At 34.9% G+C, this 12,886-nt stretch overlaps 1 non-coding gene across 1 annotated transcript; it reads right to left on the minus strand.

The window, feature by feature from the left end:
* Window positions 1-3,073: 3,073 nt before the first annotated feature.
* LOC138816386 (U6 spliceosomal RNA) lies at window positions 3,074-3,180 on the minus strand. The gene has a single exon (XR_011368658.1). It is a non-coding gene; the product is annotated as a U6 spliceosomal RNA (small nuclear RNA).
* Window positions 3,181-12,886: the final 9,706 nt, after the last annotated feature.

Here is a 12,886-nt window from a genome sequence, read left to right on the forward strand (position 1 = left end):
GAAGAAAAAGGCTGCAGGTACAATCTAACTCAACAGATACAATCTACTCAACATCAAACAACTATGGATTAATGGCATAAGAACAGCAAGAAAGAATTTGGCAAATCATAAATTATTAGGTTTATGGAGAAATGTGGGTAAAATAGGATTATAGTGGTGTGGAGAAGTAAAATGAGAGTGAATTTTATCAAGTCCTAATCTCAGAGAGGGAAATGAATTGGACAGAGTGATAGGAGAGGGATTAAAAGAAGAAAAATTAAAACAAAAAACAACAAGAAAAATAGAAAAACAAAAATTCTTTAAAAATTATATATGTACAAAGAGGTAATACTGCTATTAAAGAATTTAAGCCTAAGAGGTTGTGAATTGAGTAATGAATTTCTGGATTAAATGTGTACACAATGGGGGATAAGGTATAATATTCGAAGAGGGCTATATATCTGAAGATGAACAGAACAGCGTTTAAGTAAAAAAAAGAAAAACAGCAAGAGGAAAAAAATGAAAAAAATGAAGAAAAGAAAAAAAAGCACCAAAGGGGGCTCATATACACCTAAAGTAAAAATTATAATTGAAAAAAAAGATTAATAGTAAGAAAATTTTAAAACATAAATAGTAAAATAAATGGAACCAAAGCATTTCTTTGATTTATTTTTGGGGGGGGACGGGAGGAGGATGGGAAGATCCTGTATCTGCCTTGTGTCCAAAACCCATCTCTTGCTGGACTCTCTGGTCTGCTTGTGGTTTTTGGTATTCCTGTGGCTTGTTTGGTTTCTTAATTGTTTGTTTGAGCAGGCAGAAAAATGCTCTGTTTTACTCAGATCCTCCTCCCAGGCTAGTTCAGTGAGAGGGAGTTTTGCTTTGAGTATCACAAAAGAGTTAGATAGCTGTTAACTCTAATTTGGAGATGCTGTGATGAGGCTAGGTTCTGGGTAGCATTGAGGCCTTTCAGCAAACAGTAGCTTTTCCCTCAGGAGCTAGCTCCAGAGACACTCACAGAACCCAGCGTGGAGCCATTCTCAGAATTTATGTTTACTGAAGTTCAATTGTTTGACTAGGCTGCTGTAGGGAGGGGCAGCCTCTGGCTCTGTTTACCCAGTGAAGAAAGCCACTCATTTGGGGGCAGACTTTTCTCTGTCTTGGCTGGGTGACTTTCCCCTGAGTGGGGTTGAGCCTGGCAGGTCAGGTCAGGTTCCTGTGACCTGCTAAATGACTCTTTTTTTTTTCTTCCAGGGCCTGAGTTGCAGCTAGCTGCTCAGCTGGGTCTTGCTGTATCAAAGATGGAGATCTCAGGTGGATGGGGGGAGGGGCAGCCTTCCCACCTCTACTCCATGAGAAACAGTCAGGATGTCAGGGTTCTATTCATGGCAGAGTGTTGGTTCCTGGGTCGTCTCTGGTTTGTGATCTGCCAGATGAAGATACCTTTTCCTTGTCAATTCTTGCTGGTGTTGAGTGGAATCCGCTTGCCTCCTGTGTCTGGCACCTTTGTCCCAGAATCTCTGTGTTATATGTATGGCTGCTACTGCAGCCACGGCAGCCAAAGCAGCCACCGCAGCTGAGGCTATACAGGCAAGTGCTCAGATCTGTCTCCTTGCCTGGATTTTGCCTCTCTGGCCAAACCCTCTGTACTGTAATGGCACACTTGGTGTGATTCTCTATCCTAGGTCTGTTCATTAGAACACTAAAACTGCTTTCTATGCGAGAAATCTTCCTCCGCATAGATCTTCCCAGAAGTCAAATTAATTTCATTGTTAATGATATTATATGGGTAAAATAAAGGAAATAAACTCTTCAATCTCAGGACAATTTTATAAGTTTTTTAGTGTAATCATACAGTACAGAGGGTTCACATTCACATAAGCAAGATAATTAGTACATTTCCTAACAAGCATTGTTGCCTCCTCCTTTATATTTCGTCTACCATCCCTTCCCTCCCACCTCAACAAGTACACTCTTCTCTCCCCGCCCCCACGGAGAGTGTAAAGTTCATTTTTCAACATAGTTTCTTGTGCTTTTCATTGTTATAGGTTAAACTGTATCCCTATTTGAGCCTGTTTTCCCTTTCCCTCTGCAAATTAGAGAAGTGTACATACAAGATGTAGGTGAACCAACTGCAAATAAAGTGAAAACAGAAGTTATAGAGTGGGGGAGGAACATGTAAAGAAACAAAAAATCACATTGCACATTATAAATATGTTAGAAACAACAGCAAGAAACAAAATACCAATTGTTTCCCTATCTTGGGGTTCAATTCCCTTAACATCATTTTATCTGGTCATATGCCAGACATATATTCATTATTGAAAATAAGGAAAAACATGGGACCTATGTTTCTTTGGCCTTAGCTTACTTCTCTTAATATTTTTCCAATCTTCCATTTCCTAACAAATTGAGTAATGCCACTTTTTCTTATGGAGGCATAGAATTTCATTGTTTATATATACCATATTTTCATGATCCAATCATCTAGTGAGGGGCATCTGGGTTGGTTCCATATCTTAGCTATGGTAATAATGCTGCAATAAACATAGTTGTGCTGGTAGTTTTAGTATTGTCTTGTTTGTGATCATTTGGGTAAATGCCCAAAAGTGTGATTGCTGAGTCATAGGGGAGCTCTATGTGGAGTCTTTTTTTTTTTTTAATATTATTTTATTTTATTTGAGAACATACTGTACAGAGGGGCTACAATTACATGGGCAGGATAATGTATACATTTCTTACCAAGCATTGCAGCCTCCTCCTTTGTTTACCCTTCACCTCCCTTCCCAGCCTCCCCCCTCCCCCCACCCAATTATACCCCCCACCCCCCCACCGACATTGTAAAGCTGGTTTTGACATGACATTTTGTAATTCTCATTGTTGCAACAGGTCCACCTGAATCCTTAAACGACTTGTTTGCCCCCATCTCCTCCACATGTTATACTGACATCAAATGGATCAAGAAAATGTGGTATATATGTGGAGTCTTTTGAGGAATTTCAATTCTTCTCTCCAAAGTGGTTGAACAAGTATACACTCCCACCAAGAATGCATACGGTTCCCTTGTGACCACATCCCCACCAGCATCTGTTCTTGTAAAAATGTGGAATGCTCCACGAATTTGCATGTCATCCTTGTGCAGGGGCCATGTTAATCTTCTTTGTATGGTTCCAATGTTAGTGTATGTGATGCTGAATTGAGCAGAGAACACTTTTTATATATAAAGTGTAATTGATTCTATTAAACTAGACAATTCAACAAAAAGTAAGTTCAAAAGAATTGTCATGAAATTTTAGAACCATATATTTCTTACATAAGCACACATTTAAGAATAAAGTCAAGATTGACATGTCAAAAACAAAATAATTCCACATATTTCTTGTTCAAGAGATGTGTAGGTGGAGGAATTCAATTATTCTATACAAGGCACCCGTCATAATGAACACAGCAACAAATGTTAAGGTTTGTTAAAAGAATTAATGTTTTAAATATATTTAATGTTGAGTATTTGGTTATATATGCCAAAATTAGGACTATTTGGCAGATATAAAACTTTTCTATGAAGTATTTAAGATTTATGGTAGCAGACATATACTACTAAGAATGTACATTGCAGAGTTTATAGAAACTTGATTAAAGAAAACTTGCAAAGTCTTTGTGTAAAGAGGCAGAGTGAAGAGTTTAGATTTTGTTAACTACACAGTTTCTGTTAAAACCTTAGGACTTCCTTACTTTATATGCTAGCAAGGAATAAATGATGATATAAATCATAAACAAATGATGAGATGAGCCATAAATAGTAATCTTAGTGTGTAATTTTAAAGAGTACTCATATTCTATAAAAATCTTGTTGAATATCAAAACCTTAGCCAGTGTTAAATGTATAGGAATATGAGAAAATGCTAAAATCTAATATGTAGTACACTTCAAATACTGAAAATACTAGTAATTGTTTCGTTTTTATTTTATTAATCATTAATATTTAATTATTAGTTTTCTTTATTTGTAGCATTGTTTTACTTGTAATATAATACAACTTTTTGTAAGTCGTCATTAGGAGGTTATTTGAGAAGGTTACTGGATGGCCAAACAATTTTTTATAGGTGCATGTGAATTTACAAAGAGCAAAATTAAAAACAAAATATTTATTTAAAAAATGATCAAGTAGAATCTGAATCAGGAGTGTTGATAAGTGTCTACATCTAAAAACTTAGCCCTAGTCTGAAGCAACAATAATACAGAGTTGAGGCCACAAAAGTGAGAGACTGATTTTTTTGTTTTTTATTTTTATTTTCTTGGTCATGGATTCTGGGGCCTGGGTGCTGTCCCTCACCTCAAGGCTAGCGTTACCACTTGAGCCACAGCACCATTTCCATCTTTTTCTGCTTATGTAGTGCTAAGGAATCAAACCCAGGGCCTCATGCATGCAAGGCAAACACTCTACCGCTGAGCCATGTTCCCAGCACCTGAGAGACTGTGTTTTAAAAACATCATCTAAACAACATTTGCTTTCTGCTTTGGGTTATATAAAGAAAGATATAAATATTGTTTTATATTTTTTAAATTGTCATACTTCTAAATTTATACTAACTTCGGCCACTTTATCCTTTCCAAAGTCATGAAGTATCTCTGAGAGTTTGCTTCTGTGAAGATTGTTTTTGCATTTGCAACTTCGTCTGAGTCATTTTTATTTTCATCAAAATAACTTTATATTTCATTTTGATGGGTTATCATACATCAGATACTTTCGAATGTACACATAGAGTCTAAAGATAGCAGTATGAATTTTCTCATTCAGTTCTTTTTTATCTGTTATGCGCTTTCATTATTATGATATTTCTCTCTCTCTTTCACTCTCTCTCATTTCCTCTTTTTCTCTTTCATGCTCCATGTCTGCTACTTAGAATTTCTGTGGGTCTACTATTATCCTTCAGAATCTCCTGGTTTTGTGGGAACATGATAAGACCATCAGTTACCTTTGCATTCTTTAAGAGTTATAACAGTGATGTGATATTATTCTTTGCCATTCTAATTGGAAAAACACCAGATCTAGGCATTCCTTTTCACTTTTACTAGTATTATAAATTTTATCTCATAGGAATCATTGGTATGGATAAGATATTTTTTTCTATTTCTTTGTTTTTATTGTGAAAATACTGTAAAGAGGAGTTACAATTGCATGGGCAAGATAATGAGTACATTTCTTATCAAGCATTGTAGCCTCTTCATTTTTGTCCCCTTCCCATCCCTTCCCATCCTCACCCCTACTCCCCCCTAATCCTCCCCTCCCCTCCCACCTTCCCCTCGCACAAAAGTTGTAAAGGTCGTTTTCGACATAACAACTTGTACATCTCATTGTTGCATTGGGTCCACCTGTATCCCTATTTAAACTATTTGGTTTTCCCCTTCCCCTCAACAAGTTATACCGACCTCAAATAGAGTGAAAGCACGGGTTATACTGTGGGGGAGGGACATACAAAGCAACAATGAAATAATCTTATGAATGTGTTTGAAACAATCGCATGAAAGAAAAATGAACATTTGAATGCATATCTTAGGGAACATTTCCCTAACATCACCTTATCTGACCTTTTCTGCTTGACTCAGACATATACTAGATATTGCAAATAAGGGAAGCCATGGGACCTATGTTTCTTTGGGCCTGGCTTACTTCACTTAATATAATTTTTTCCAAGTCTTTCCATTTCCTAACAAATGGGGCAATGTCATTCTTTCTGATGGAGGCATAGAATATTAGTATGGAGGTTCCTCAAAAGACTCCACAAAGAGCTCCCCTATGACCCAGCAATCCCACTTTTGGGCGTTTACCCAAATGTTTACAAACAAAACCACACTAAAGCTACCAGCACGACTATGTTTATTGCAGCATTATTTACTGTAGGTAAGATATGGAACCAACCCATTAGATGAATGGATCAAGAAAATGTGGTATACATACAAAATGGAATTCTATGCCTCCATCGATAAGATACTTTAAACCTGTGACCTGAACGTTCTTTTTCTTTTACAAGCAATCTTTTGTGTTTATTATGTTAGTAATTACATGTAATGAAAATAAAGCTATCCAATGGAAAGTAGACCCAAGTTTTTCATAGCGATGAAAATCAAAGTAATGGGGGAAGTGAGTACAAAGGATGCTCATTATAGAGCACAGACCCTCAGAGCAATTTATCTTGTACACTTTGTGAGAATGACAATGTGCTGGTAACTCTATATTAAATCAATGAACAACTGATAGATATGCACATATATTTATATGTGTAATTTTATTTTCATATGCATATATAAATGTGTATATGCTCTTATATATGTACACTTGCATGTTACTTTACACACAAATACACATATACATATACACATGTATACATGCACACATGGAGAAAGACAAATAATTACAGAGAACACAGTTTCACTTCCTGAATATGCCTTAGACGGAATGCTTGGAACAAGATATGCTGAAGATGTATTTGTCTCTAAGAGTTCTTTTACCGCTACTCTTACTCTTAAAACTGGTAGGTTTAGACAGATTCGACTTGCAAAATGCAGTACAGGTGATAGCAAGTCACTCAGAAATCTCCATAAGTATAGGCCATATGGTGTATCCCTGGTCCCCACGTAATGCTTGCTCTTGTAGACACTCTGAAAAACCAAGGTAGCAGGAGAATATCCTGGCAAAGAATAAAGTTATAAAGCTTTAAATGGCATCCTTCCTTGAGCTGTTTTCTAACAGCCAGCATCAATTCCTAAGCAGATGAGTGAATTCTCAGATGACTACTCTCTACACATATATTTAACCAACTAATGTGAAAAGTCCTATGTGAGACATGCTGACTGAAGTCTTGCTGATTTCCTGGCCAAGAAAATAAGAAAAAAAAAGAAAGTATTTTTAATGTAGTGAAGTTTGAGAATATGTGTCGAACACAATTATACCAATGGACAAAAATTTGATGGTGTTTCTTTTATGTGCTCTTGGACTTGGCAAGTGATTTTAGGTGTTTCTACACAAGTAGAATCATCATAAACCAAGCCAGCATTTCTTCATTTAATATATAAGGAAAGGATACAGGTTGACCCATTGTAACACTGAGATGTACTAGACACTATCAGAGGAGGGGCTGGAAGGGGGAGTTGGGGAGTTGTGAAGGTAAGGGATGGTAGGGAAAAACAAAGGAGGGGGTAACAACGCTTAATAAGAAATATACTTATTACCTTACTTATGTAACTGTAACCCCTATGTACAGTATCTTTACAATAAAAATACATATTAAAAAGATAAAAGGAAAACTTCTATACTTATGGAAATTGTATTTGTCACTCAATATCAGTAAGGTATTAGTTTTAGGACCACAAATATATTAAAATTTTGGATACTCAAATTCTCTACATGAACACAGTATATTCTTTACATTAAAATCTTCCCACAACCTAGTGCAGTGTAATTGCTATGAAAAATTTTACTACATTCTATATTTATAATGAAAAAATAAAAATATATGCATTATCAACAGATACAATTTTTTTCAGATAAATTTTGTCTGCAGTTTGTGGATGGAATTCAAGAGCACTTTTGAAAAGCACAAATTTCATCATCAACACCGGACTGCAAATTGTAACAAGGAGCTAATACAGCATCATTGAATAGTATGGATCTCCAAGGAGAAGTACTTGAATTGAGACATTATCAGAAAGTGTAACAACCCAAGGACTTTTTAGAAATTCAGCTGCTAGATTTCTCATGGAGAGCTTTCATAACATTTTGTGAAGCACACGTCAGAACTTCCCTGAAGAGTAAATGGTCTTCTTTCACCTTTCTGTCATCCTCAGTCATTATCAATCAACAAATAACTAATCTTGAATACTCCTCTAATAACAAAATGTTGATGGAGTGTTTATATGCAGAAAACTTGGGAAGGTTAACTTTTTCCAATTAGGACAATCTGTATTCTATGATCCAGTAGAGAGAAAACTAGGTAAACATCCATTTTCTACCTTCTGAATAATTCTGATTCTGCCCACATCAGTTATCTATCCATAACTGTGCACGAGAGAGAGGATTTTAAAAGACTTTAGAGATATAAAATGTAAATTTAAATATGGAATAAAATTAGTCCCAATGAATTACAGTAAGATATTTGTAACAATTGAGTAACATAAAGTTCTAAAAGATTATTTTATTGGAAGTGAAAGGATACGGGACTTTGGTTCTCTATATTTTAAGAAATTTGCAAAAATAATTGGCAAAATAAAATTTACAATTACAGCAGACTTGACACATTAATTTTTGTATATTGAAAGGAGCACCAGCATCAATAATATGTCAATGCTATCTTCTTATTTATCTCTAAAGGTTTATGCTTCTGGTCTCTTAATATTAAAACTTCAAAAGAAATTTTATCTTTAGCTAGTTGTGTAAAGGGATTTCGCTTCATCCTGTCAGTGTTGAATAGAGTGTATCTGCATTTCAATATACACTGCATCTGGATCATTGTCAAACTTTTCATTTTTCTTCCTTCCCTTACCCCAACCCCACAAATCCCTTCAAGTTTCCTACTTATATTCTTACACATGTACATTGATTGTTATGACTGTATTAATCCAACATTTCCCTCTCCATTCTTCTGTACTACTCCCCTTAAGCCCAACTGCCCCTTTTAAGACTTGTTTCAACTTCATGGTATTTTGTTAAATTTCTGTCTTTGGCATTTGGCTTTGGGCTTACCACATTATCTCTTCCATGTTTGATGTACATAAATGAGGCTATTTCTCCACATTTCTAATCTCTGAATGGCTGAGATAGGTCTCCTTTATTAGTCACTTTCTGTCAATTTCAGAATTGGACCTTCAAGGCCATCCAATAAAGCGTTTTTCTTCTCTACACACAGAAGATGAAGGAACATAATTTCCATGCTCTCAGCATTATACTATCCATCATGAATTTCCATTGCTTATCACTTCAGCAATCATTTTTTAAAAATGTTATCCATTTTTATTGTAAAAATCGTGTACAGAGGGGTTACAGTTACATAAGTAATGTTTTCTGCATCATATTCACACACTTTAAGTAAATATCAAGGGAAATTTACCTAGAGTTGGAAGTTTGGAACGGTCTTCAATTTCTGATAGAAACAGGAGTCAGTTTAATTATGCAGATTCCACTATGGAATGAGCCCTGTAGTCTTCTAAATTTTCAATACATTTAGAGTTACTTTTTATTAACAATTACAAACGTTTTATTTCAGTATTTGAAAAGCTGCCCCAATTATTTTTAAACTTTCCCATTAAGCTAAACTGAACTTTTTCCTGCCATTACCCCCACTAGTTCAGGTTAAGTCTCCTGTGGTTTACTATTTAAGAGGCCAAGGGAAGATGGTAAACAGAGAGATGATCATTACTCAGGTATCTCCTTCCTCTTCTGTTGTATTATTCTTGTTGAGAGGAAGATTAGATCAGAGAACAAGAGTGATGCTTGACTTCACCATACAAGGGAGCATTCCTGGCATATCATTTATTGTTACTCAGAATCACTTAAACTGCTTACTCTTGCCCTTTCTTTTTCTTTTTTTTTTTTTTGTCGGTCGTGGGGCTTGAACTCTGGGCCTGGACGCTGTCCCTCAGCTCTTCAGCTCAAGGCGAGCGCTCTACCACTTGATCTACAGCGCCACTTCCGGCTTTCTGGTGGTTTATTGGAGATAGGAGTCTCACAGTCTCTCCTGCCCGGGCTGGCTTTGAACCGCGATCCTCAGATCTCAGCCTCCTGAGTAGCTAGGATTACAGGCGTGAGCCACCGGCGCCCGGCTTGCCCTTTCTGTAACAGTAACATCACTGTGGCACCCTTGGTGCAGAAGGAAGCACACCAACAGGTTATTACCTGTAAATTGGTATTTTATATCTCAACTTATTACTACCAAATATATAAAGCTTTGGCTACATAAATGCAAAGCAGTGATTGTCCAATAATACCTTATAGACAATACTACTCAGATCCTCCCTCCTCTCCTCTCCTTCCTTCTCCTTCCCTCATTTATCCTCCCTTCCTTTCTTCTTTCTTTGTGTCTCAGTCCTCCATTTCATCTATAAATTCTCTTTCTATCTTCCAGTAGCAAGTGATTTGTTTCATCAGACAACACATATATAATTGAGCAAATATATTTTCTCTTTTTTATGATTATTTATATGTAAGAAATTAGTTTTAGCAGAGGACCCGTAGCTTACACCTATCTACTAGTTAGGTTTAAATATGACAATTGAAATTCTAAGTTCTTCCAAATGAATAAACCTAAGAGATTCGTTTCTCCACTTGTGGTAAAAGGAAGAAGTGAAAGTGTGGCTCAGGTGGTAGAGTACAAATATTGAGAATTAATGCCCAGATAGAGCTCAAGGCTAGGAGTTCAAACCCCTGTACCAGCACAAAAAAAGTGCATCCTTCATATTTGAATGGGGATATTTCTCCCAAAATTCATACATAGGAAAAATTTCAACGTCAAAAACTCTTTCAAAAGCTCTTTCAAAATCTTAACCTGATTCCTCTGCTTGATTCACATTATGGAAAATAGGTGGAACACTTTACATTAAAAAGTATGTGCATGGCTAAAGATTTATAACCATTTTTAATGTAAGGAAAACATGGGAGAGGAATTCACCTCGCTTGGGTGAGTTAGGTTTGACTCACTGGCAGACTTTTGCAAGGAAATAACCATTTGTTGACATGTAAAGAAGACTGGACAGATGGTTTTCTAGGGGAGGGAATAACCTAGCTGCTGTCCAAGTTTGAATCAGAGTAAGTTTATTCCTATGATTTGGTAAAGAGCAGCTCATCTCATAGAACACTATGCAGATAGTAATTTCAAAAGCATTAAAAACCAATGTCTATGTTGTGAACAGCCAAGATTCACAAACAAAACCAGTTTCCTGAACCATGAAAATATGTTAGAACAAAAGGAACTATATTAAATATTGTTAATGTCTGAGTGACAGGTGTAAAGAGCTCTGTATTCACAACTAAATTATAAACTTTTCATCATGTCCCTAACAAGAATCTCCAAGATAGTCCTTGCTAATTCCGTCAGAGAAGACTGGGTTCATGCAATTGTCAGTTATGTTTAGGGTTCAATATCTTCTACAGTTTCTTAGGTTGCAAACCTCTCACATCTCATATAGTGTCTGGAAAAAGTGCTGTATTGCTAGTCACCTAAGGGATTTTTGTGCCACTGTGAATATTTATTATTTGTCTTCTTGTAATTATACCTGCCAATGTGAAGTCCTTTAGTGATAAGAATAATGGTTTCTGTACCCTTTGTTCCACTAACACCAGAAAACCGGAAGTGGTGCTATGTCTCAAGTGGTAGAGCAATAGCCTTCATCTGAAGAGCACAGGGACAGTACCCAAGCCCAAAGTTCAAGCCTCAAAACTGACCAAAAAAAAAAAAAGAAAAAAGAAAAACAATGTATATATATATATATATATATATATATATATATATATATATATATACAAGTTATTAGATGAATTACTTTAAATATAAATAAATATATATGATATACATTTAAAATATAACTAAGTATATGATATATCTATATTATATACATATATTTACTTATATGAAATGTTCACATTTTATGTGTATGTTTATAAATATATTTGTGATTTTTATCCAAAGAGTACATCTGAAGATTTTGGGGAAATTTTAATTTCTAAAGGATTACCACTGACCCATCCCACTTTCAATCATTCTTTCCCCTTATTACAATGTATGGAGTTCTAAGAAAATAACTATGAAACAGAATAGCTGTTTTATTCTTTATGATTTTGAATTAGAAACATCTACTTACTTGGTATGAAACCTAGCAAAATTTGATCTAGAAATCATATTCTACAAACTGTACATATACATCAATTTAGCAACTTACAGGACTCAAACTTTTATTTCAATCTTGCATCTCACATACATTCAGCTTCCTTACAAACATTCATGCATATTCATGTTCACATACATCCCCATACTCACATGACATACTAAATGTAACACTGTAATAAAAATAACATAGATACTGAAAAAGAATACCTTCGCAAGTGTAATTAAATTTCACTTTTTAAATATAAAGCATTATTGAAATACTAATGAAAGAGCAGGTGGGAGGATATTTCAAATACTAGAGTGAAAACCTAAAGATCACGTTTCTCTATACAAATATCATTATTTACATCCTTTCTTGTTCCCCCCAAAAATCCCAAATCAGGAATAACTACAGAATTCACCTACATGTTCCTTAATCTCTGATTGTATAAAGAAATTGTAATATATATATGCATATATACACAATGATATATTGTGAAGCCAAACATAATAATAGAATCACTTATTCTGCAGAAAAATAGATAGAACTGGAAACCTTCATATTAAAGGAATAAGTTATACTGTGTAAAACAAATACTAGATTTCTCATATGCAGACTCTAGTCCCAGAAAATAAAATAAACGACCCAAGTGTAAAAGATGGAAGTTATTAAGTTTCGAAAAATGTGAATGAGGAAATGAAGAGAAATAGTATGGAGTAAATATGCTCAAATACTTTATAAGTTAGTCTGATCACAACATCAAATTAAGTAAAAAGTAGTATAATTAAATTAATAAAAGGAATAAAATTTTACAAGCTACATTATGTGGACATATGAGTATAACACAATAAAATTACTAAGTGAAATTAATATTTGATAATAAAAAGCCAAAAATTCATTCCAGTTGGTATAGATTCATATGTTAAGTTGCTTTTTTTTGCAGTTATTTCGCTGACAAAGTAAAAGAAGAAATAAGTTTTTATCATTTAGAAAGACAATCTTTTTTTTTAATTTAATTTTATTTTATTTGTGAACATACTGTACAGAGGAGTTA

This window comes from Dipodomys merriami, unplaced genomic scaffold (assembly GCF_024711535.1).
Source record: "Dipodomys merriami isolate MVZ:Mamm:240054 unplaced genomic scaffold, mDipMer1.0.p SCAF_695, whole genome shotgun sequence".
NCBI lineage: Eukaryota > Metazoa > Chordata > Mammalia > Rodentia > Heteromyidae > Dipodomys > Dipodomys merriami.